The sequence below is a fragment of the Pelodiscus sinensis genome, chromosome 18 (genome assembly GCF_049634645.1).
Source record: "Pelodiscus sinensis isolate JC-2024 chromosome 18, ASM4963464v1, whole genome shotgun sequence".
NCBI classification, from domain to species: Eukaryota; Metazoa; Chordata; order Testudines; family Trionychidae; genus Pelodiscus; species Pelodiscus sinensis.
This window is the reverse complement of record NC_134728.1, coordinates 3,941,287-3,963,257: the sequence shown is the minus strand read 5'-3', so window position 1 is coordinate 3,963,257 and position 21,971 is coordinate 3,941,287. Positions and strand designations below refer to the sequence as shown.

The window sequence follows — 21,971 nt, the reverse complement described above, 5'->3', positions numbered from 1 at the left end:
AAGCCACTGATCTACTGTATACAATGTAAGTGATGAGAGGGAATTCTACAGAGTTCTGTGACATCAGTTATCCAACTGTAAGAATTCTGCACATGATCAGAGAAACCTGACACGACAATCACTCAGAATGTGGAAGTCTAGTCTTTCACGTGCTAAATCTGACAACTACAACCTGCCCTTTCTTCATTAGAATTTTATTTCCAATTAAGAACACACCCTTTTTTCCTATGAAGCCATAAACACTACAATCTATTCCTTGTGCAATCAGGAGTCAAATTTTACAAAGGGATGGTACTCTACTCAAAATCCACCCACAATTCAAAAAGAACAAGAGGTTTCTGCTAAAATTTATCTATGAAACCATTAAGGTTGCCATTTAAGGGAAACATTTTCAAAGGTACAAAAGGCAGTGAGGTGTGTAATTCCCAATGGAAGTCAATGTTATTGAGCACTTTGAAAGTCTTCCCTTAATTGTCTTTATATTTCAACATTAAACAGATGTTGGATTGAACAGGGCAATCCATACCGCAGGGATCTATTATCTGAAGCTCTGGCTGGACAGTGCTATATTGATCATACTGTGAAAGGGATTTGCAATCATAAGAGCTAGGGACTTTAGATTGAAACATACAGCACTGCTGCAGCACACACACTAATATTTTCCTGTTGGCATAATTAAACCTCTGCCAACAGCAAAAGTTCTCCCACCGACATAGCCCTGTGAACACGAGTGCATATGTTGGTGTAACTTATGTCGCTCTTGGGCTTATTCACACCCCTAAGCAGCATAAGTTATGCCAACATAGGCTGTAGTGTAGTTACAGCCTAACAGTCTACATAAAATTGCCATGGCAACTAGAGAAATGTTGGTACTAAAGGTGGGCAAACAGTTTTTACAGTTTGCTAGCAATCCACAAAAAGTAAGAAGAGTATAATTTCTGGTCATACCAAAAACAATATCCAAAATTTCTCGAGAATTAAGAAGCAGGAAAAATTCTCTTTGGATCAGACATTTTAATTATAGATTTGTATCATTTTAGTAAATCTGTTTTCAAAAAGAAAAGTTGTTTTGAATGCAAAAATATAGACATCGTGATTTTTTCAACATTCATGGGGGAGGGCGCCTAAAGCAAAACAATTTGTCAAAATCAGCACAAACTCATGTAATGCTTCAGGGTTGCCAAGTCTGTATTTTTTTGGCAAAAGAAAGTTTTGGTGCAAAAAATCTGGCCCACCTCTAGAACTGGTCCCAATAGGGTTGACAGATGGTTTAACAAAAAATACAGCACACATACACAAAAAAGGGGGGGGGGCAGAATTCCGTTGAGGAAAAAAAGGGGGAGACCAAAATTGATGAGCTAATATCATTAGTCCTATGGTGCAATCTGATGGCACCACTACAGTTGAGAAACTGGTTTTATATTATTATTAGACCTTCTACATATCTTATGTCTCTGCCTAATTTCCAAAACAAAAGACGGGACTATGTAGCACTTTAAAGACTAACAAGATGGTTTATTAGGTTTATTCCTGAGGAAGTGGGTCTGGCTCACAAAAGCTCATCACCTAATAAACCATCTTGTTAGTCTTTAAAGTGCTACATAGTCCCGTCTTTTGTTTCAGCTAGACTAGACTAACACGGCTACATCTCTATTACTATTCTAATTTCAAATTTATTTAATCATCAAAAGTTAGGAAAGCTGACAAATACTCTTGGATTTCATTCCTAATCAGGAAAATCCTTTGACTTCAGAGATACTGAAGAAACGCCACGCTCAAATTTTTCCTGGGAGGTATAACTGTCGGTTAGATAGACATAGCAGTGCTAACTCGAACACATAGCACACAGAAAAGCTGCAGCAGTGCAGCTCAAGTACAATCCCATCTCAGACCCTGAGTCTGTACTTGGGCATCTTGCCCGAGTCGCCATCCGTGTCGCCACAACCACACTGCTACTATTTTTAGTACAATACCTCAGAGCTAATGTGTACATTTACCTAAGGCTAAGATGGGAATTACACCTGGCAGAGGCAGTGCAGTTCTCTGAGACAGTGAATAGGAGTTCATCAGTGCTTTAGGTGAGGTTAATGCCTGAAGTGAGAGAGCCACTAATGCTGCAAGGGACAAAGGGGACAAATATGAGAGAAAGAGTTTGACTAACTTTATTTGGCTCATATTTCTCCTAAGAGTAACTGAAAAAAGCAGTGCAGAAAGAGAAGAGAAACACTAAAAACCAAACAGTATATAAGCCTAGATACACTTCATCACAAATTAAGCAGGCACCAGCATGTGAAGGCATTTCTATTCTTAATCTCTTTAGCAAGGAAAACATTTTAAAAACTGATGGGGGTTAAGGAAAAAAATTTAATTTTACAGTGAAATGATCTTACTCAGCAGATCAACTTCCCTGGGTGTACTCCAAATCATGTTTGTTATTTTTCATGACAAATTTTTACTGCTGTCAGTACAGCAGAACTACAGTTCTCAGGGTTAATTATTTTGGGGCTCTGCACGCCCATTTATTCAACCCTACTGTCTTCCAATTATGTCCTGTTACACCTGTGCAATTCAAATGAAGGCAACGATATTTCATGGTGTAACAGAGAGCATAAATTAAAGATAATGGTGTAGCTGAGAATCTTTATAATTGATGATAATCAAGAAAGAGCAAAGCTTCCATTTTCAGTGTGCAATTTGGGTGGTTAAAAAAAGTGTTCTGCATCTGAAAATGAGCAAGTCTGGTGTAGAAATCATTACTCCTCAAAAAATGAGGTTTACCGGTTATTTCGAAAGAAGAGATTTCTTTCAAAATAACCACGTCTACACAGCATGTGTTATTTCGAAATGGGGTATTTCAAAATAGCTGTGGTCCGCAATTATGCAAATGAAGGGTGGGAAATTCAAATCTGCACTTCATTTGCAATTTCACTCAGCTATATTTGCATCCCTCTCTCAAAAGAAGGGGCAAATACAGACATGCCTTAAGAGTGAAATCTCTTTTGTTGTAGTTTCTCAGAGATATAACAGGAAATAAACAAAGTTAGCTTTGTTTGCAGTTTATATTGTTACCAGAATCCCTTAATGCAACTATACTTTATGTATTGTGCAACTGTAAACTTCTTCTTCCAGCAACAATTGACAAAAAATCCACTTGCCTACTCAGACTTTGCAGGTTAAAATCATGTATTAAGTGTCGTAGCAAAACAGTACTTACAAGTACAACAGGAGCTATCTCCCACAAGAGGATGGAAATCAGGAGTTCTATGGGATACGACAGGGAATAAAGTGCAGTAGACCAAATGAGCTACTTTGAGCTGAAGACAATGGTTAAAATTCTCATGTGTTCAGCTTGGTTTTGTTTTATAAATAAAAGCTCTACGCTGTTACCTGGTGTTAATTTTGAAAAAGTAATCAAAAGAACCACTGGCTAACTGGTAGTTTCTCACATGACAAACCAATGAAAGAGAAGCCGTTCCCAAGAGCAATTTGCCAAAAGATCTGTTTTAACAAGGCCAGATTGAGCATCAATATAACTCAATGTCTGAGACAACTCTAGCAGTACATTAAAGCCACATCAAGTATAAGAAAGTGAAATCAGAGATCTAGTTTGTTCATAATTAGGGAGGGGACATTTTCTTATAGTTTACAAAGTGCTAGGATACCAGAAAGCAATATAGATGATGATTTTGCATTGATGGCAAGTGCTTCTTGCAGGCTCTCAGACACATGAACATTTAGCTATTTTTGTATTCCCCTCAGATCTCTTGATCATCATATGCCTAACACACAGGAAGCAGATTGCCACTTTCCAGTACAATATTTGAGCAAGATCTTACATGTTCAATTTGTCTGCTGACAGCACTTCTCCCGTGTTTCTATCAGAACTGTGAACCAAGCAAAATTACACTGAACACATGACTATGGAGGAGGAGAAAAGGAATAAAATTCTCTAAAATGTCCTGCTCCCCCCCCCCCCCCCCAGCCTTATAACTATCTGCTTTAACTCTTCATGGCACCCAAGTTCTGGGATTTTTTTTTTTTTTTTAAAAGATCTAAGAATTATTTTGGGAAAGTTCTGTGGCCTCTCTTATATAAAGGGGGTCAGACTAGATGATCACAATGGTCCCATTTTAGCTATGATAGCTGTGATTTGTATTTATAAAAACATCTCACTGGAAGCACTTGAGGTTATAAAGTACTAGTGGTATGAATTTCCTGTACCTGGCACTTTTCTAGGTAGTTACAAAAATTGCCAAGGGCAGTAAGCAGAGAGAAGCGTTTATGTATGTCAGCATTTTTTCCTGCAAACAGCTGATTCAATGGTTAAAAAGCAAAAATATACACCAACTTTTCCTTTTTACCTACATCATAGTTTTTTCTTATAGCTTTATCAACACATTTGAAACCAAAAAAATCTTTTGGTGAGTGTCCCAATCTGTGCATAAGTTCAAACGTATTATAGACTATTGATCAAATGTTTAACATCACAAAGTCTAGAGAAATTACACGATATCAATTTATAACAGTAAAAGAAAATCCTGTTAAGATCGAAAATAGCATTTGGCTTCATGTTAAAATACGGGATATAGAGAACAAAGGAGAATATTTTGTTGCCAATCCAGTCAACACTTAAAGACTTTTTTAAAAAAATAAAGCAAACAGTGCTTTTATCAACTAACTTATTAATAAAACCAAACATTGAGAATATGCTGCACTTCAAAAACATATTTTACTGGCAAATTTCAAATGTGAAGTTTATTAAGCATTCTGTTTTTTGGGTATTTTTCTGTAATAGGAGAAAAAACACAACAGAATGTTCATCCTTATTTCTGATAACAGAATTTCCTTTAATTCCATCTGTATCTCATTCATGCTTTCAATGTGAGACAATTAAGATAAGTAGTACAGCTTAGTATATCTGAAGCAACTACAGAAACCTAGGTTATTTTTGTAATATGCAATAAACTGGTTCAAAATAAAAAGATCAGGAATTAAATTTATGGAGCTCACTCACATGACATGACATAGGCCTACATAAGGAGTAGCACTTAGCTTCTCAAAGTGAGGTTTGAGCAACAGAAAACCAAGAAACACAGAAAGGGGCAAACTGGTTTTCCTACCAATTCCTTCCTCAGCTGATTTGAGGAAATTACACAGTACGTGACTTTGCATCAGATCCATCCAAGCATGCAGACTCAAGGTAGGTCTGCACTTCAAACTCTACAGCACTTCAGTACAGACACTCACTACACTGATGGGAGTGGTTCTCCCATTACCACAAGTAAGCCAACTTCCCAAGAAGTGGCAGGTAGGTCATTGGAATAATTCTTCCATCCTATCTAGCACTGTCTACATCAAGGATAAGGTTGGAATACCTAGGTCTCAGAGGTGGGGATTTTTCACACCCCTGGGAGGCAGCTATGCTGATGTAAAGTTTTCAATGTCAATCACCTCTCAGAAACTGACTTGCAAATCTCAAGCACTCACTTTCAATACAAGTTCCAGCCAGGTGTCAATAAATCACCATCATGATCAAGGTAAAGAGTCAAGCAAAATGTATAGCTATTGTGCTACTATCTTCATCTATCAAAACAGCAATACTAAGGCCATAGCTACACCCAAAAATTAAGCTGACCCAGCTAGGTCATTCAGGTGTGTGAAAAGTCAACACTCCTAAGTGACGTAGTTAAGACAACCGAACTCCTGGTGTAGACCCGTGAGGTCTAGAAAAGAGTTCTTCGGTAAGCCTACTTACTGCCTCTTGGGGAGGTGGATTAACTCTGTTGCTGAAAGAACCCCTCTCAATGTCACAGAGTGTCTATACTGAAGTGCTGCAGCTGTACCACATGGAATTTTGTTCAAAGTAAGAAACATTTAAAGGGACAGTACTTAAAAAAAATCAAACTTCAGTCTGAAAACTAAATATTACTGCTACAAAAATTACTAAGGATATCATAAATGAAAGATGAAAAAGACCTTTTACAATTTGTTTCCTTTGTGCATTAGATACAGCTTTGCACCACGTTTCACCATCACTCAAATTCAGTACAGTATAAAAGTTTGTGATTAACTTTTGATGTAAAGGTAGCCCAATGAGCCTCCATATGACTACTCACTTGCTTGAAATTAAGCATGTGCTTGATTAAGCTCTTTGCTTGATATAAACCTACATAATCTCCCCTGTTTGTGTGGGATTTTTATCCAAAAAGAAGTGACAACAGAATATTTGAAGACAACCCAGAAGTGTAATTGGAAACAAAAGTCAGCAGGGGGACTCTCAGTGGGATATTACCTGAAGTTACTGTAAACTTTTCAAGGGAGTAGTTTTCAAATTGCTAGAGACCCTTTAAAATGAAGGCTTAAAATCAGCTTCAAGAGCAAAACATACAATATATATTGTGGGAAATAAAATTAGTCTAATGACTTCTTAAAACAGTATTAGTGATCAGGGATACAATTAGGTTGAAAGCTAGTTTGTAATGATCACAGTAAACAGAAAGCGAAAGTAGCTATGTTATCAAAGTAGTTCCTCAATGCAACTATTACCATTTAGTAATTACATATAATTAATGACTAGAAAAAGCGTTCAGCACTTCTAAACTCTGATGGCCATAATCAGGGAACATGGAATTATGAGATTCTCCACACTCCATAGAATCATAGAACACTAGAACAGGAAGGGACCTCGAGATGTCAAGTCCAGCCCCCTACCCCCCACGGCAGGACCCAGTATCCTCTAGACCATCCCTGATAGATGTCTGTCTAACCTGCTCTTAAATATCTCCAGAGATGGAGATTCCACAACCTCCCTAGGCAATTTATTCCAGTGTTTAACCAGCCTGACAGTTAGGAAATGTTTCCTCATGTCCAGCCTAAACCTCCCTTGCTGCAGTTTAAGTCCATTGATTCTTGTCCTATCCTCAGGGTATATCTAGACCAGTGGTGTCCAACCTTTTTACACCCAAGATCACTTTTTAAATCTCAGAACACGCAAAGATATACCGCCCCACCCCTTCCTTGAAGCCCCGCCCTCTTTATTCTTCTCCTGTCCATCACTTGCTATCCCCAGCCATTACTTACACATTCAAACATCTGACGAAGCAGGTCTTTGCCCACGAAAGCTTATGCTCCAACACTCTGATTAGTCTATAAGGTGCCACAGGACTCCTCGCCGCTCTTTACTCTGATAAACAGTTTATTTTTAAATTATGCGATATATAAAATTAAAATCATGTGTTTATAGTTAAGAAATAAATGGTCTAGTTTTTATTCGTGCTATTTAAATCTAAAATGAAGCACTTATAATTATACATTTTGTGGGGACAGAGTTCTGTGGCTGGGGGCAGGGGAGAGGGAACAGGGTGCTGGGAAGGCAGAGGACAGGTTTCTGCAGCTGGGGACAGGGTGCCAATGGGGACAGAGTTCTGTAGCTGGGGACAGAGGTCTGGGGAGCAGGGAGTACGGACAGGGGGCGGGGTGCCAGTGGCAGCAGAGAGTCCCCTGCATCTGCCTCCTCCCAGGATTCTCCTCCTCCCCCAGATGGAAGCCAGCACGTGCCTCCTCCGGGCCCGACTCCCTCCCCACCCCCGCCCCGCTTCCCCTGCGGCGCAGGAAAACCCTGCAGGAGCCTGCCCCGGGTGCAACCTGCTTCCCCCCCCACCCCCGCCATGGCAGGGCCAAACCCTCGCGGGCACCTGCCCTGGGGCCAAAACCCCTCTCCCGCAGTGCGACCAACCTCCTCCCACAGCACGGCCAACCCCCGCGGTTGCAACCAACTCCCTCCCCTCCCGCAGCGCGGCCAAACTCCTGCGGGTGCCTGCCCCAGGCCAAACCCAAGGGCCGACCCACGCTCCCACAGCGCAGGGAAACCCCTGCACTCGACTCACCCCTCCGGCACCAGCGGCTCAGGGAAGCCGCTGCACTCCTCCAGGGCCAACACCCCCTCCCCCAGCACGCAACAGAGCTGTGGGAGGCGAGCAGCCCGCACACTTCCGGAACTCCCAGAAGTGACGCGGGCTTCAGACAGGACTTCCGTCCACCCCGCGGGAAGCTGGCACTACACAAGAGGTAGGTAGTGGGGCTTCTCGGGGGTGGGGGGAATGAGGGGTGCCCGAACGCCTCACGATCGACAGGTTGGTGACCACGGATCTAGACTACAATGAAGTTTTGAAAGAGGACATGCAAATTCTGTAGAAATTTGCATATCTTCTTCTGACCTCGCTTTTGAAACCAGAGCTTTTGAAAGTGAAAGTAGTCGGGATGTGTTTTTTCCAGCAGCCCCCTGCCCCCTTTTCAAAAGCGACGTAAACCTCATTTTTTGAGTGAGCAGCTTTTCGAAAGGGGGGGCTGCCCAAAAAAAACACCCCAACTGCTTTCACTTTCGAAAGCTCTGCTTTCGAAAGTGAGATCGGAAGACAATATGCAAACTTCAGCGTAGTCTAGACAGCCTCAGAGGCCAAGAACAATTTTTCTCTCTCCTCCTTAACTATCTAAAAGTGTCTTCAGGTATCATGTCTCCTATGTCTTCTCCTTTCCAAACTAAACCAGCCCAATTCTTTCAGTCTTCCTTCATAGGTCATCTTCTCTAGACCTTTAATTATTCTTGTTGCTCTTCTCTAGACCTGCTCCAATTTGTCCACATCTTTCTTGAAATGTGGCGCCCAGAACTGGACACAAGGCTTCAACTGAGGCTTGATCAGCGCAGAGTAGAGCGGAAGAATGACTTCTCGTGTCTTGCTCACAACACTCCTGTTAATGCATCCCCGAATCATGTTTGTTTTTTTGCAACAGCGTCACACTGTTGACTTGAATTTAGCTTGTGGTCTATTATGACGTCTAGATCCCTTTCTGCAGTACTCCTTCCTAGACAGTCGCTTCCCATTCTGAATGTGTGAAACAGACTGTTCCGTCCTAAGTGGAATACTTTGCATTTGTCCTTATTAAACTTCAGCCTGTTTATCTCAGACCATTTCTCCGGATTGTCCAGATCATTTAAAATTATGACCATATCCTCCAAAGCACTTGCAACCCTTCCCCGCTTGCTATCATCTGCAAACTTAATAGGAATAAGCCACTATCTAAATCATTGATGAAAATATTGAACAGAACCGGTCCCAAAACAGACTCCTGCGGAACCCCCCTTCCAGCAGGATTATGAACCATCTTGATTCAAACCCCAACAACTGAAGGACCAGTGGCAAACCAACTACCCTGCAAATGTTCTTCAAACAACTCAATATAGACATTTTGATAACAAGCAAAACATTTTACTCAGGTGCAGCATTCTGAAAGTTCATACATTCCAGCACACACTTAACACTAATGCAGAATATTTTAAACAGTTTCTTTAAAGCACTAGGTCTAGAAAAATAAAACAGTTCTGTAGTTTGATACTGGATTACAAACCATGCTGGTATCATAGATGGTTATAGCATTACTGGAAAAAAAAGCAGGAACTTCGGAAATGTATATTTTAATTTAAAATTTATTTTTGGTAAATAGAGTTAGCAATAACCAACAAGCAGCCCCATTAGCTCTAATCCAAGAAAAAAAACCAATGCAAAGATACTGATGTGAGAAAAAAGGGTACAGCTCCAAAAACTGTACAAAATTTTCAAAGGATTTAGAAACAGCTACCAAAGATAATGGAAATTACCATCATCATTTCATTGAAAGTGCACATTCAATCCTTGGTATTTATTTGTGATGTTGCTACACAGAGGATTCAACAATGTATCTAATTTCCTTCATGCAAATAATGCATAAGATATTTCACAAGGTAATAAAAGGTATATCCTTTCTAATCAGAGCTCTTCGTTTGTTTTATGGAGATCTGAAAAATCAAATTGAAACACTAAATTAAACACTGAGCTTGTTAGATTACTAAACAGTCAGATTCAAATCCCCTGCCTCCATTTAAAATAAAGAAAAATATGTTGGTTGTCCAATCACACGTTATCAAATCTAACTTTCATAGCTTAGAAGAAAACATCAGCAAAAACATCAGCAGAAAAATACACTGAATACATTGCAATAATTACTATATTGCCCTGGAAAGAAAAGTGATGCTGGAGTAAGTATCTGATACCATATGCTGGTAATTTATTCTGTGATATGCCAAGAATGCAGTTTGGCAAAACTAAAACACACACACACACAGTCTGTGTGCGCGCGCGCATTTTATTGGCTACCTATAGCTATCATTTGCTACTATTCTTATTGCCCTTAGTACTGTATCAAAGTGCAAATTAAATTCCTAAAAATCTTAATCCTTATCATAAAGGATTGTCAATCTTTCTCATGCTTTGAATTAATGTGAGACCTTCTAGACCACACCCACCTCAGCCTGCTTTGTTTTCAAAATATTTTGTTTTTCAGACTCCCATAGATCCCCAGAAGTTTTCTGACTTTCACCATACTAAAGTACTGAGACAGCTTATTTACAAAAGATTTCTATTAGCCATTCTTTGTGGCCATAAAACTAAGACATTTAATCTGGAGAATTCAGAAACAAGCAATATTAATTATGGTGATTCTTTTTAACATGTTCATAGTTAAGCTCATTGCTATATTTGGGGTCAGAAAGGTATTTTTCCACCAGACCAGGAAATGGAGCATTTTGTTTTCCTCATCAGCCCTGAACTCAATTCTCACTCAACTCACCCACACTTTAGTATCATGACCCATCTAGTGTTAGGTGCAGATATAGCTATCTCCGGTGTCTGTACAAGATCAACACTAGTGAACTGGTGTTCTTTGTGCCTTCTTTCTGTCACAGTTTACAAGTCTGGGTTCAGATAATGAAAACACCATGCCAAACAGAAGACCCAAGCAATTTTTAAAACCTTCATTCCTCAGATCAGCGAAGCTGGAGCACCCAGGAGGGACCCAGTAACAGCTGCCCCCTACAAATAAATTCCCCTTCCTTGTACTACTCACTCATCCGTTCAGCCAGTTGCAGAGGAGAGAGGAGAAAGTGAAAAGAATGAAGACAATTAGCAAAGATCTAGGTCCTACGGGGAAAAGACAACTGTCCTGTGTTAGCTTCCAAAGGAACACCAGCTAACATGGAGTGTTTCAATTTTCAAGCTAGAAGTACGATCCTTACTTGAACTTACCTTTATACTGACCCCCAAACCATAATGGTGCAACCTTGCAAAGTATTAATGGTGACGTAAAACTTAAAGGAATGGTCACTTTTGGACCAAAAAAAGTTTCAGATCAATTCATTTACAGTAGACTTCCGATAATCCGGCACCTTTGGGAACTAGGCAGTGCTGGATTATCGGATATGCCAGAGTATGGGGAGGTACTGAGGCAGGGGAGGGGCTGTGATGGGTTTGCCGGGACCTGCACTGCATCCAGGGGGGGTGGGCGGGGAATGGTGAGGCAAGGGGCAAACCCTCCACCGTTTTGCAGGAAGGCGGGGGAAGTCCCGCCCCACCTCAGAGTTTCCAGGAGGGGAGGGGAGCAGGCTCCCCACCCCTCAGACTGCAGTAGTTATCCCCAAGCAGGGGAGTGAGGGGCAGCGCTGCGAACCAACCCGGCAGCACCCCAGCAGCTCTGCTCCGCACCACTTGCCCAAGTACGCCACTGCCGCTGCTGAAAGTGATGAGCGGCGGACTTGGGGAAGCAGCACGGAGCAGAGCAGCTGGGGTGCCACCGGGCACCGAGCAGGGGGGTGAGGGGCGGCACTGCGGAACCAACCCGGCAGCACCCCAGCTGCTCTGCTTCCCCAAATCCGCCGCTGGTCAGTTTCAGCAGCGGCAGACTTGGGGAAGCAGTGCGGAGCAGCTCCAATTGTTCGGCTGGCCAGAGCACTTCTGGGTTCCAGTTGGTGCCGGACTATTGAGAGTGCTGGACCACTGGATGCTGGACAATTGGAGTTTTACTGTACTATGATTATTTAAAAATTTATCCTAATCTCTGGGTGCTTAACTCATTGCTAATATAAAACCTAAAATATTATGCACACAACTAAAGGAATAAAATCTTTAAAAAAAATTGCTAAGAGCACATAAAATACCCATCGTCATTTCCTCCCACTTGTTAATTTATTTCCTCTACAAGTGCTCAAAAACATCATTGACTATCTCTACTGCAATATTTGTGTTTTCATAAACGAAAATGCTAGAAAACCGCTATTAGCATAAATTATGAATTTATTAAACAGTCATTTTTATGGTAATGAAAGATTTGCACCACCATTTCTTATTTCTAAATTATTCTTGGTTTTCTAAAGAAGATTCCCTGATTTCTAAATTCATAAAGATTATTTACAAGTGTTACATTTAATTTGCAGTATAATTTGCCAATTAAAAATCTATGTAGCATTACATATTAATACCAACGGTGAAAATGACTTAAGTGCAAAAAAATTGGTTTAATAAAATGTTCATCTGTATTGTTTAACAATGTGTAAGAATCTAATGCAGTAGTCCCCAAATTGTGGGGTACAGGTGGCCAATAATTTTTGCAGGGGGGAGGTACACTTCATTAGTTTTGGTACATGGTCATGGGCCAGGTGGAAAGGTGTGGCTGGGGCTAGAGAGAAAGTATGAGAGACAGACAACAAAGATTGAGCGTGTGTGTAGCAGTGACTGTGTGGGGGCTGGTTGTTGCTGGGTAAGTTTCTGAGAGGCGTCAAGCTCTGTCTTCACTCTCTACTGAAATGGGGTATGTATGCGGAGAAGAGTGTGTGTCAGAGAGCACGCAAACAGGAGTTCTGAAATCTTAGAAACAGTGCACTGCTTCTTAAGACAGGCACTCCTCAGTCATTTACCATCCATGGTTCAGACTGGAGCAGCTCCCCTTTCTCCCTTTCCCCAACCCCTGCTCTGCTTAGGGGCAGGGGAACATCCTGACTTCAGCATTGCCCACTTCCTTCCCTCCCTTCTCCCTTCCCCCCTTCCCCCACAACTAGTAGAATCCTGGCAGCAGGCCTGCTGCAGGACAGAGCAAGTTGGGAGAATGGGCAGCTGAACACACACAGAGGGCTGTAAATTGCATCTCTGATAATCACCTGGGTGGGCCAGAGATAAATGCTTGGCGGTCCAGATCCAGCCCCCAGGCCTGATTTTGCCCACCCCTGCTATGGGGCATTCTGCCCAAGGGGGGCAGAGAGGAATGTTAGATGGAAGGCTCAGCCCAGGCCAGCCTCCAACTGGAAACAGGGTGGGAGCACCATCCAGACTTCCTCTGCCCCAGACCACAGCTCCACTCCATCCCCTGCTCCAGTGGTACTCAACATGGTACCCGCGGGCGCCATGGCGCCTGCCGGGGCATTTATGCACACCCATCTAGTCAGAGTCGTGACACAGGATGGCTGGGGGAGGACAGGCTGCATGCGCTGTGGGGCCGAACTCGCGCCGTGACGGGGTGTGGGGAAGCGCCGGCAGTGAGAGAACCTGCCGTGGATGCGGCAGGAGCAGGGAGGCCGGTCCAGAGCAGTGAAATGGCCGCAGTATGGGGTCTGGTGCCAGCACAGGTGCACTTAGCACAGGGCCAGCCGACGCAGCGGAATGACGTCACCCACTGGTGCAGCACCTGCCACACAAAAATGTTGGGGACCACTGCCCTGCTCTAAACCCAGCCAAGCACTGCCTTTACTCCTCCTCCACCTCTAGACCCAGCTCCTTCACTCATCCCCAGTTCCGCCCTCAACTTCACTGTCAGCCAAGCTCTTCTGCTGAGCCACATGTGCAATAATGGAGGAGAGGGATGGACAAATGCCATTACTGGTAAGAGGAGGAGGGCACCATGACAAGAAAGTTTGGGCATGACTGACCTAGAGGGCAACATGGTCATAAAGAATAGCCAACCTGACTTATTAAGAACAAATTGTGCCAAACCAACCCAATACCCTTCTTTATTACTCTTACCAGCCTAATGGGGCAGAAGGTGCTGTAAAGATGATATACTTTGATTTAGTACCGCTTTTGCCACACAGTCTCACATGACTTTCTCAAGCAAACTAGGAAAATGCAGTCTAAGTAAAAATACTATAAGGTGAGTGTGCAACAAGTGAAAAGACCACACTCAAAAAGCAGTTATCAGTGGTTCACTATCAAACTGAGGGTGTATCTAGTGAGGTCCTGCTGAGGTCCAGTACTTTTCAATATTTTAATTAATGGTTTGGATGATGGAGTGAAGAATACACTTATAAAATCAGCAAATCACTACCAACTTGGGAAGGGGTCACACAAGCACTTCGAAGGTCAGGATCAGAATTCAAGATGACCTTGAGAAAGTGTGGAATTAGCCTAAAATGAACTTCAGCCAAGACATGTGACAAGTAGAACATTCAGAAAGGAAAAAATCAAGTGCACAAATACAAAATGGGAAATAACTGGCTAGGCAATAATACTGCTCAAAAAAATTATGGGGGTTATACTGGATCACAAATTAAATGAGTCAATGTTGCACAGTTGCAAAAAGGTTAATATTCTGGAGTGTATTAACCAAGAAAATAATTCCTATAAAACAGAAATAATTGTCCTATTCTGTTCAGCATAGGTGAAGCCTCAGCTAGAGTACTGTACCTCGTTCTGGGAGCCATACTTTTGGAAAGAAGGGGACAAATGGTAAAGTCCAGAAAAGAGAAACAAAAATTATAAAAGTTAAGAAAACCTGACCAATGAGGAAAGTTAAAAAAAAAAAAAAATGAGCAGATTCAGTCTTGATAAAAGAAAACTGAGGGAGAACCTGATTGCAATCACAGAATAATAGCAGGTAGGATAAACCAGTGTCAGGGATACTCTGGTTTACTTGGTCCCACCTCAGGGCACAGACTCAGGGTTAGATGACTTTAAAGTCCCTTCCAGCCCTACATTTCTATAATGCTATGATTTTTGTTATCTATATTTAAAGTTTACAAAGAAAGCAAGTATGATCAAAGGTACAAGCATCAATAATCAGAAATGCTGTTAAACAGCAATAATTCAACTAGGCCAAGAAACCTAAAGCTGGGATCCCCAAAGTTACATTTTTTCTACTTGCCTAATTTCCCAAGTACAGTACTAAGCACCCAACAGCTCCCACGGATGACTTTATAGATGCTCTAAGTACGAATACAAGACGAAAAATCTTGACCCCATTCAGTAAGTCATTTCATTATCTGTCCAGAACAACTATCTGGTTGGCTGCTAATAATCTGTGAGTGACTTCATAAGTGGTGATGAATCCCAATGACTGCTCTGATACAAGACAGCCTCAAACATCTCATTTACAAACTCAGTGAAATTACATCAATTACTGTACTTAATGTACTTGAGCTACAAAAATAAACTTATCAAAATATAGGTTTCTTGGGATTTTAACTATGAAACACTGCAGGAGATGCACTGATTAGTCATACTCTTTTGAAAGGCCTTCTGACACCTGCACAGCCAAGGCCTGTATTAATGACTTAGAAACAGCAAGAGGCAAAACACACTTTACTTTCAGTCTCATATCAAAACATATTACAAAGTGCACTTATACCATGCATTTAAGTCAGCTCTGTTTGGGGGTATTAAGATATTTAGACACTACTACCTATGACTTACTAACATGGCATATAAGAAACATGTAGCAGAAAATAAATAGTATCAGACTAAAGTGACTCATCTACAACAATTTCATTTTCTTAATCTGCACCATAAGCAGTCTTGCTCAGACTGTGCACACATTCAATATTAAAGATGAAACACACAAGGAAGGGGAGGATATTCATTTACTTAGTTCTCATAAAAGGTGCTAGATCAACAATGCTGGAGCCCAAAGACTACTTACCCACAAAACAAACACAAAATGGACATACGAACACACGCTTCCCTGCACTGCTTTCATTACATATAATGTGGGAAAAATTTAAAATTAATTCTACCTTCTGAGTATTAGATATGGTATCTTCCCAGATACAGCTTTGCATTAAGAAAAAGCAGCACAGTTAGAATTATTACAGAGCCTGCTCATCAGTATGAAGTTACACTGGCCTCTATCCCACAACACTAACTACTCAGTCTAAGACCAGACTACTTCTAACAACAAAATATATATTCAAACTGCCCAGGGTCATTGTGTATGGAAAATGTTAAAATTGTTCTTAAAAGTTTAAATGAATTTCTCCAGTGCTCAACAAATATAACAAATGTTTCTTCTGCATAACTGCCAATACCTGACCTGCCACAGCAATCTTCACATGAAACAAAAAAAACCTGTGGCTCTTTTTAGAATCATATGCTTATCATAGCTTACTATACCCAATGAGATGGCTGAAACATTGACAAAGCCAACCATTACATTGGCTCCAACCTACAAGTTTTTGTTTCAATGATAGAGTATGTCAGATACAATGTAACATAACATCAGTGTTTCTTTTCCCAAAAGAAACTGCATTAATAAAATAGCATGGACTGAAGACAGACATCTGCTGTAAATGCAGGCTCGCCTTTATATTCGTTCAAGATGATCTTCTGAGTTTGTCATTCACACTTGCATAAGCATTTTGTTACACAGCTGCCTATGAGACTGCATTAAACAAACACAGACACGTAGCAATGGCTTTCTGCACACACTCACTGCAGATTGATACTTCAATGAATCAAATACAAGCAGGACACAAAAGCAGAAAATTTCCTTCTGTGTGTGTCACAGCGCCAGCATCAGACATGGATGGCTTTCACCTTTCTCTGAGGGAAAAATGGTTCCATCAGTGTAATATACTCCAATAATAAGTCAACTGCCTTATGCCATTATGCATACAATTGCAAGATACAGATAAAGCATAAGCAAATGATCACTGCATCCAAAAGAATACCACTGGAATCACCTCATAGAATATTCTTCATTCAAACAATGCAAAAAGCAGCACAAAATAAATCAGTTCTCCCATCCCTCTTCAAATTCCTGTTTCAAAAACTAACTTTTCCATTTGTTCTTAACACATCATTTAACAAAACTCAAGTGTGTAATATTCTGAGCAGCCACTAATTATAAAAATCCCATGCAACACAGGGGGAGACATCATCTGAAATCCCCTGAACTGTCATTTATCATTATGAGCCTCAGTTAACACAAGCCCTAAATGCAAAGTTATTATTTCTATCAGCTTTTGGGATTTAGTTATTCTGAAGACCAAAGACCGTGGATACAAGCACACACTAAGGCATCCTCCCCCTCCCCCCCCCCCCCAATCCCTATCAGGTATGAAAAAGTGTTTGAGGACGGAAGGGGAAGCAGAGCTTTCTTCACTGTCTTCTCCCCCCACCCCCAAGAAAAAAGAGGTTCCCAGGGAAAATAGAATGTCCATTTTTTAATACTGCCTTACAAACATTATGAGAAAGTGAGATAATCCCTCACCCCTAGTACTGCCCCCCAACAGCTAATCCCTCCCAGACAACTAATGTTCTAATAGCCTGTTTCATGATCCACACCAAGCAGAGAGCAAAGTAGTGGTAACTGGGATGAGGAAAATTCCACTTTCTAATGGGAACCCCTACTCTACCTTCCCAACACCCCCCCATGCACTCATCTCCCCCCATGTTCTTACCCCTCACCCCCACCCTTCCCATGCCCTCACCCCCGCCCCTCCTATACCCTACCACTCCAACCCCCACCCCTTCCATACCCCACCGCTCCAACCCCACGCCCTCCCTCCTCACCCCGCCCCTCCCATGCCCCACCACTCCAACCCCCGCCCCTCCCATACCCCACCACTCCAACCCCACGCCCTCCCTCCTCCAACCCCCGCCCCTCCCATGCCCCACCACTCCAACCCCCGCCCCTCCCATACCCCACCACTCCAACCCCACGCCCTCCCTCCTCCAACCCCCGCCCCTCCCATACCCCACCACTCCAACCCCACGCCCTCCCTCCTCCAACCCCCGCCCCTCCCATACCCCACCACTCCAACCCCCGCCCCTCCCTCCCATACCCCACCACTCCAACCCCCGCCCCTCCCATACCCCACCACTCCAACCCCACGCCCTCCCTCCTCCAACCCCCACCCCTCCAATCCCCGCCCCTCCCATACCCCACCACTCCAACCCCCGCCCCTCCCTCCTCCAACCCCCGCCCCTCCCATACCCCACCACTCCAACCCCCGCCCCTCCCTCCTCCAACCCCCGCCCCTCCCATGCCCCACCACTCCAACCCCCGCCCCTACTATGGCGTCATCCCTCCCCCCGTGTCCCCCCCCCCGCGATACCCCCCCCCCCCCTCCGGCTGTGCTGCAGCGTCAGACCCTCCCCCTCAGCAGCATCAGCTCCATCTTGGCCTCCAGCCGCCGAGCCGGCCCCGGGCGCGAACGAGGCTGGAAGGCGGCGGGGGGGTGGGGGCGCGGGGCGAGCGGACCGGCCTCCCCCCCCCGCTCCCCTCACTCACCTGCGCCCGCAGCGGGCCGGGGAGCGGGTGTCGCCGGCGGGGGGGGGCGAGAGTCTCCCGGGCGGGGGGGGGCGGCTCCTCCTGACGGGCCGGGCCGCGTCTCCTCAGCAGCCCCCGCCGCTGCCAAGCCGCGCGAGCGAGCGGGACCGGCGACACGGAGCCGAGGGGGTGGGGGAGGCGCCAGTCAGAGGATGAGGGAGGCGGCGTGCGCGCTCACTCACGCCTTTTCCTCCCTTCCCGTGCCGCGGGCACGCGCGCGCACGCCGCCTTCCCCGGCTCGCGACATTCCCAGGGGGCGGGGCCGGCATGCGGAGTTCCCCCTCTCGGCCGCAGGCGTGCGCGCGCCCCTGTCACTCACCCCGGCAAAGGGGGCGGTGTCTGGGCGGGGAGGGGGCGTGGCCCTGCTGGGAAACACCTGGGCAGGGACCGGCTGGGCTGTGCGTCAGACGCGGCCTGGTAAAGAGGGGGGAGTGGGGAAGGGTCCTGCTGCTCGTTGAATGGTTGTATCCTGCTCCAAACAAGCATGCGGTGGAGGCGGATGCTCCTCCTCCTCCCCCCTCCCCCTCCCGTCTCTGGGGTTGCAGGAGGTTGCCAGTAGGGATGATACATTTGGATTGATCAACTAATTGATTAGTACGAAAGCTCATCATCTAATAAACCATCTTGTTAGTCTTTAAAGTGCGACATTGTCCTGCATTTTGCTTCAGCTACCCCAGACTAACACGGCTACATTTCTATCACTATTCTCCATGGTGTGTGTGTGGAAAATATAAGGGGAAACCTGGTTTCCCTGTTCTTGCCTGGTTCCTGCTGTGCCTCTGCTTTCCTATCCTGCCTCTTCCCAGTGCTATGATGGTCTGGGGGGAACTGTCTTTTAAGGCAGCTCCCATCACCATCAACTTCTGCTTTACACACACACACACACACACACACCACCACCCCCCTCCCCCACCTTGCTGCCTCTGATACAGAGGCAGCAAAAAGGGGGAAATGCAAGTAATGGACTACTGACTACTCTTTTACATCCATAAAAATGGCCATATTGGGTCAGACCAAAGGTCCATCTAGCCCCCTATCCAGTCTGCCGACAGTGGCCAGTGCCAGGTGCCCCGGGGGGGTGGACCTTAGACAATGATCAAGCAATTTGTCTCCTGCCATCCATCTCCACCCTTTGACAAACAGAGGCCAGGGACACTATTCCTTACCCCTGGCTAATAGCCTTTTATGGACCTAACCTCCATGAACTTATGTAGCTCTTTTTTAAACTGTGTTGTAGTCCTACTGGCAAGGAGTTCCACAGGTTGACTGCACGCTGTGTGAAGAAGAACTTTCTTTTATTAGTTTTAAACCTGCTACCCATTAATTTTATGTGGGCTGTGTCTAGACTGGCATGATTTTCCTGAAGTACTTTTAATGGAAAAGTTTTCCATTAGAAGCATTTTTGGAAAAGAGCATCTAGATTGGCACAGACGCTTTTCCGCAAAAGCACTTTTTGCGGAAAAGTGTCCGTGCCAATCTAGACGCTCTTTTCCACAAAAAAGCCCTGATCCCCATTTTCTCGATTGAGGCTTTTTTGTGGAAAACAAATCTGAGCTGTCTACACTGGCCCTTTTGCGCAAAAGGACTTTTGCCTGAATGGGAGCAGCACAGTATTTCCGCAAGAAGCACTGATTTCTTACAGTAGGAAGTCAGTGCTTTTGCGGAAATTCAAGCAGCCAGTGTAGACAGCTGGCAAGTTTTTCTGGAAAAGTGTCTGATTTTCCGGAAAAACTGGCCAGTCTAGACACAGCCATGGTGTCCTCTAGTTCTTACATTATGGGAACAAGTACATAACTTTTCTTTAGTTACCCTCTCCACACCGCTCGGCTGTGTCTAGACTGGTCAGTTTTTCCACAAAATCATCTGCTTTTGCGGAAAAACTTGCCAGCTGTCTACACTGGCCACTTGAATTTCCGCAAAAGCACTGACGATCTCACGTAAGATTGTCAGTGCTTTTGCGGAAAAAGTATGCTGCTCCCGTTTGGGCAAAAGTCTTTTTCCGAAAGACTTTTGCGCAAAAGGGCCAGTGTAGACAGCAGAGATTTCTTTTCCGCAAAAAAGCCCCGATCGCGAAAATGGCGATCGGAGCTTTTTTGCAGAAAAGCGCGTCTAGATTGGCCACGGACGCTTTTCCGCAAAAAGTGCTTTTGTGGAAAAGCGTCCTGCCAATCTAGACGCTCTTTTCCGCAAATGCTTTTAACGGAAAACTTTTCTGTTAAAAGCATTTTCAGAAAATCATGCCTGTGTAGACATAGCCCTCATGATTTCATATCCCTAGTTGCAAACTCTACTAGGGCATGGGTAGGGACACCTGGGCCAGCTGAATAGTCTACTTTGCTACTGTTACAATTTCTGCAGGGTGGATTTGCACTGCTAGGTACTGGCGGGGGGCTTTGCACCAGGTTGCATGGGTGCTGCTGGAACTCACTGTGGCGCTCCTAGCAAGATTCGCCACTTCCACCCTCACTAACAGCCTTTTGTAATCCTCTTAATCAAGGATGTATGTCACTAAGGAAAAGCCCGAAGGGAGCCAGTAAATATAATTTTACTTTTGGCCCCCTCCCAACTTTGCAACTGGTCTTGCCAGGGGGGAAAAATTATCCCCTAGTAGTAGATAGAAAAAGATGGAGAAGCTCCTCTGTAGCTATGGGACAGCTGCTGAAGGCCAGGATACAGTTGTATTTTAAATAGGCAAATCAGTGTATTGTACTCGCCTCTCCTCGTGTAATACCTTTAGGGCTCCAAAATTAAGAGAGAGAATAAGAACCCTAATCTTTAATAAAAAAAAAGCCATGTTCCCTGACCGGGAATCGAACCCGGGCCGCGGCGGTGAGAGCGCCGAATCCTAACCACTAGACCACCAGGGAGCGCTGATAGAAAAGGTTCCTACACCCTTAACTTCTTATCAAGTATTTATTTTCATTTCCCTTTCTAGTCTATCAAGGGGAAGTGGGGGAGGTAGCACCTTTTATTGGTGCAGCTTCTGTTGTTGACAGAAAGAAGCTTTAGAGCGGGTCCTGAAGAAAGGCTCTGTGCAATCCCAAAAGGTATTACGTCACCTCCCTCCTCTAATAGCCTGGGTCAGACTGCAAGACAGCACAGCCAATTGAATGCTCTGCCTACATTTAACGTGCTCTGCCAATACATCATTGTTAACTAGAATGACTTGGATGATGCTACACTGCATGCTCCAAAGAGCACCGCCTTTCTTCAACCATCTTCAGAGCTTCCAGACTCAGACTTGCCTATGAAAACATGCCCAGCGTGTTCTTAGCTGTGGTCATTTGATCTACTTCTGTGCAATGCCATGCGTGACATTTCTCAGCCATGAAAAAAAAATCACTGATGCCTTTTCTCCCCCAGCCCCAGCTAAACAGAAGAGGAGAGGGGGGTGGCAGGAGCCTTTCCCCTGACACCTCCCCAGAAGCAAGGGAGGCTTAGCTGGAATCGGGAGCAGCTAGGCACTTAGGGAGTCAGAGGGCTGCAGAAAGAGAGCAGGAGTGACTGGGAGGTAAAGCCTGGGGCATCACCCTGGATGGCCAGGCTGGGGTGAGATTGCTGGGGCAATA

The 21,971-nt window shown here is 44.2% G+C and overlaps 1 protein-coding gene and 1 non-coding gene across 6 annotated transcripts in view; both read right to left on the bottom strand.

Moving 5' to 3' along the window:
- DNAJC5 (DnaJ heat shock protein family (Hsp40) member C5) overlaps positions 1-18,663 on the bottom strand; it is a 64,856-nt gene extending 46,193 nt beyond the window's left edge. For 4 of the 5 annotated variants that reach the window (XM_075900994.1, XM_075900996.1, XM_075900997.1 and 1 more), the window contains exon 1: positions 18,364-18,663. The gene's annotated coding sequence lies outside the window, so the exon portion shown is untranslated. The remainder of the gene's footprint in view (positions 1-18,363) is intronic. The other variant, XM_075900992.1, reaches the window with a different exon arrangement.
- Positions 18,664-21,197: 2,534 nt separating this feature from the next.
- Positions 21,198-21,269, bottom strand: TRNAE-CUC (transfer RNA glutamic acid (anticodon CUC)). The gene has a single exon. It is a non-coding gene; the product is annotated as a tRNA-Glu (tRNA).
- Positions 21,270-21,971: the final 702 nt, after the last annotated feature.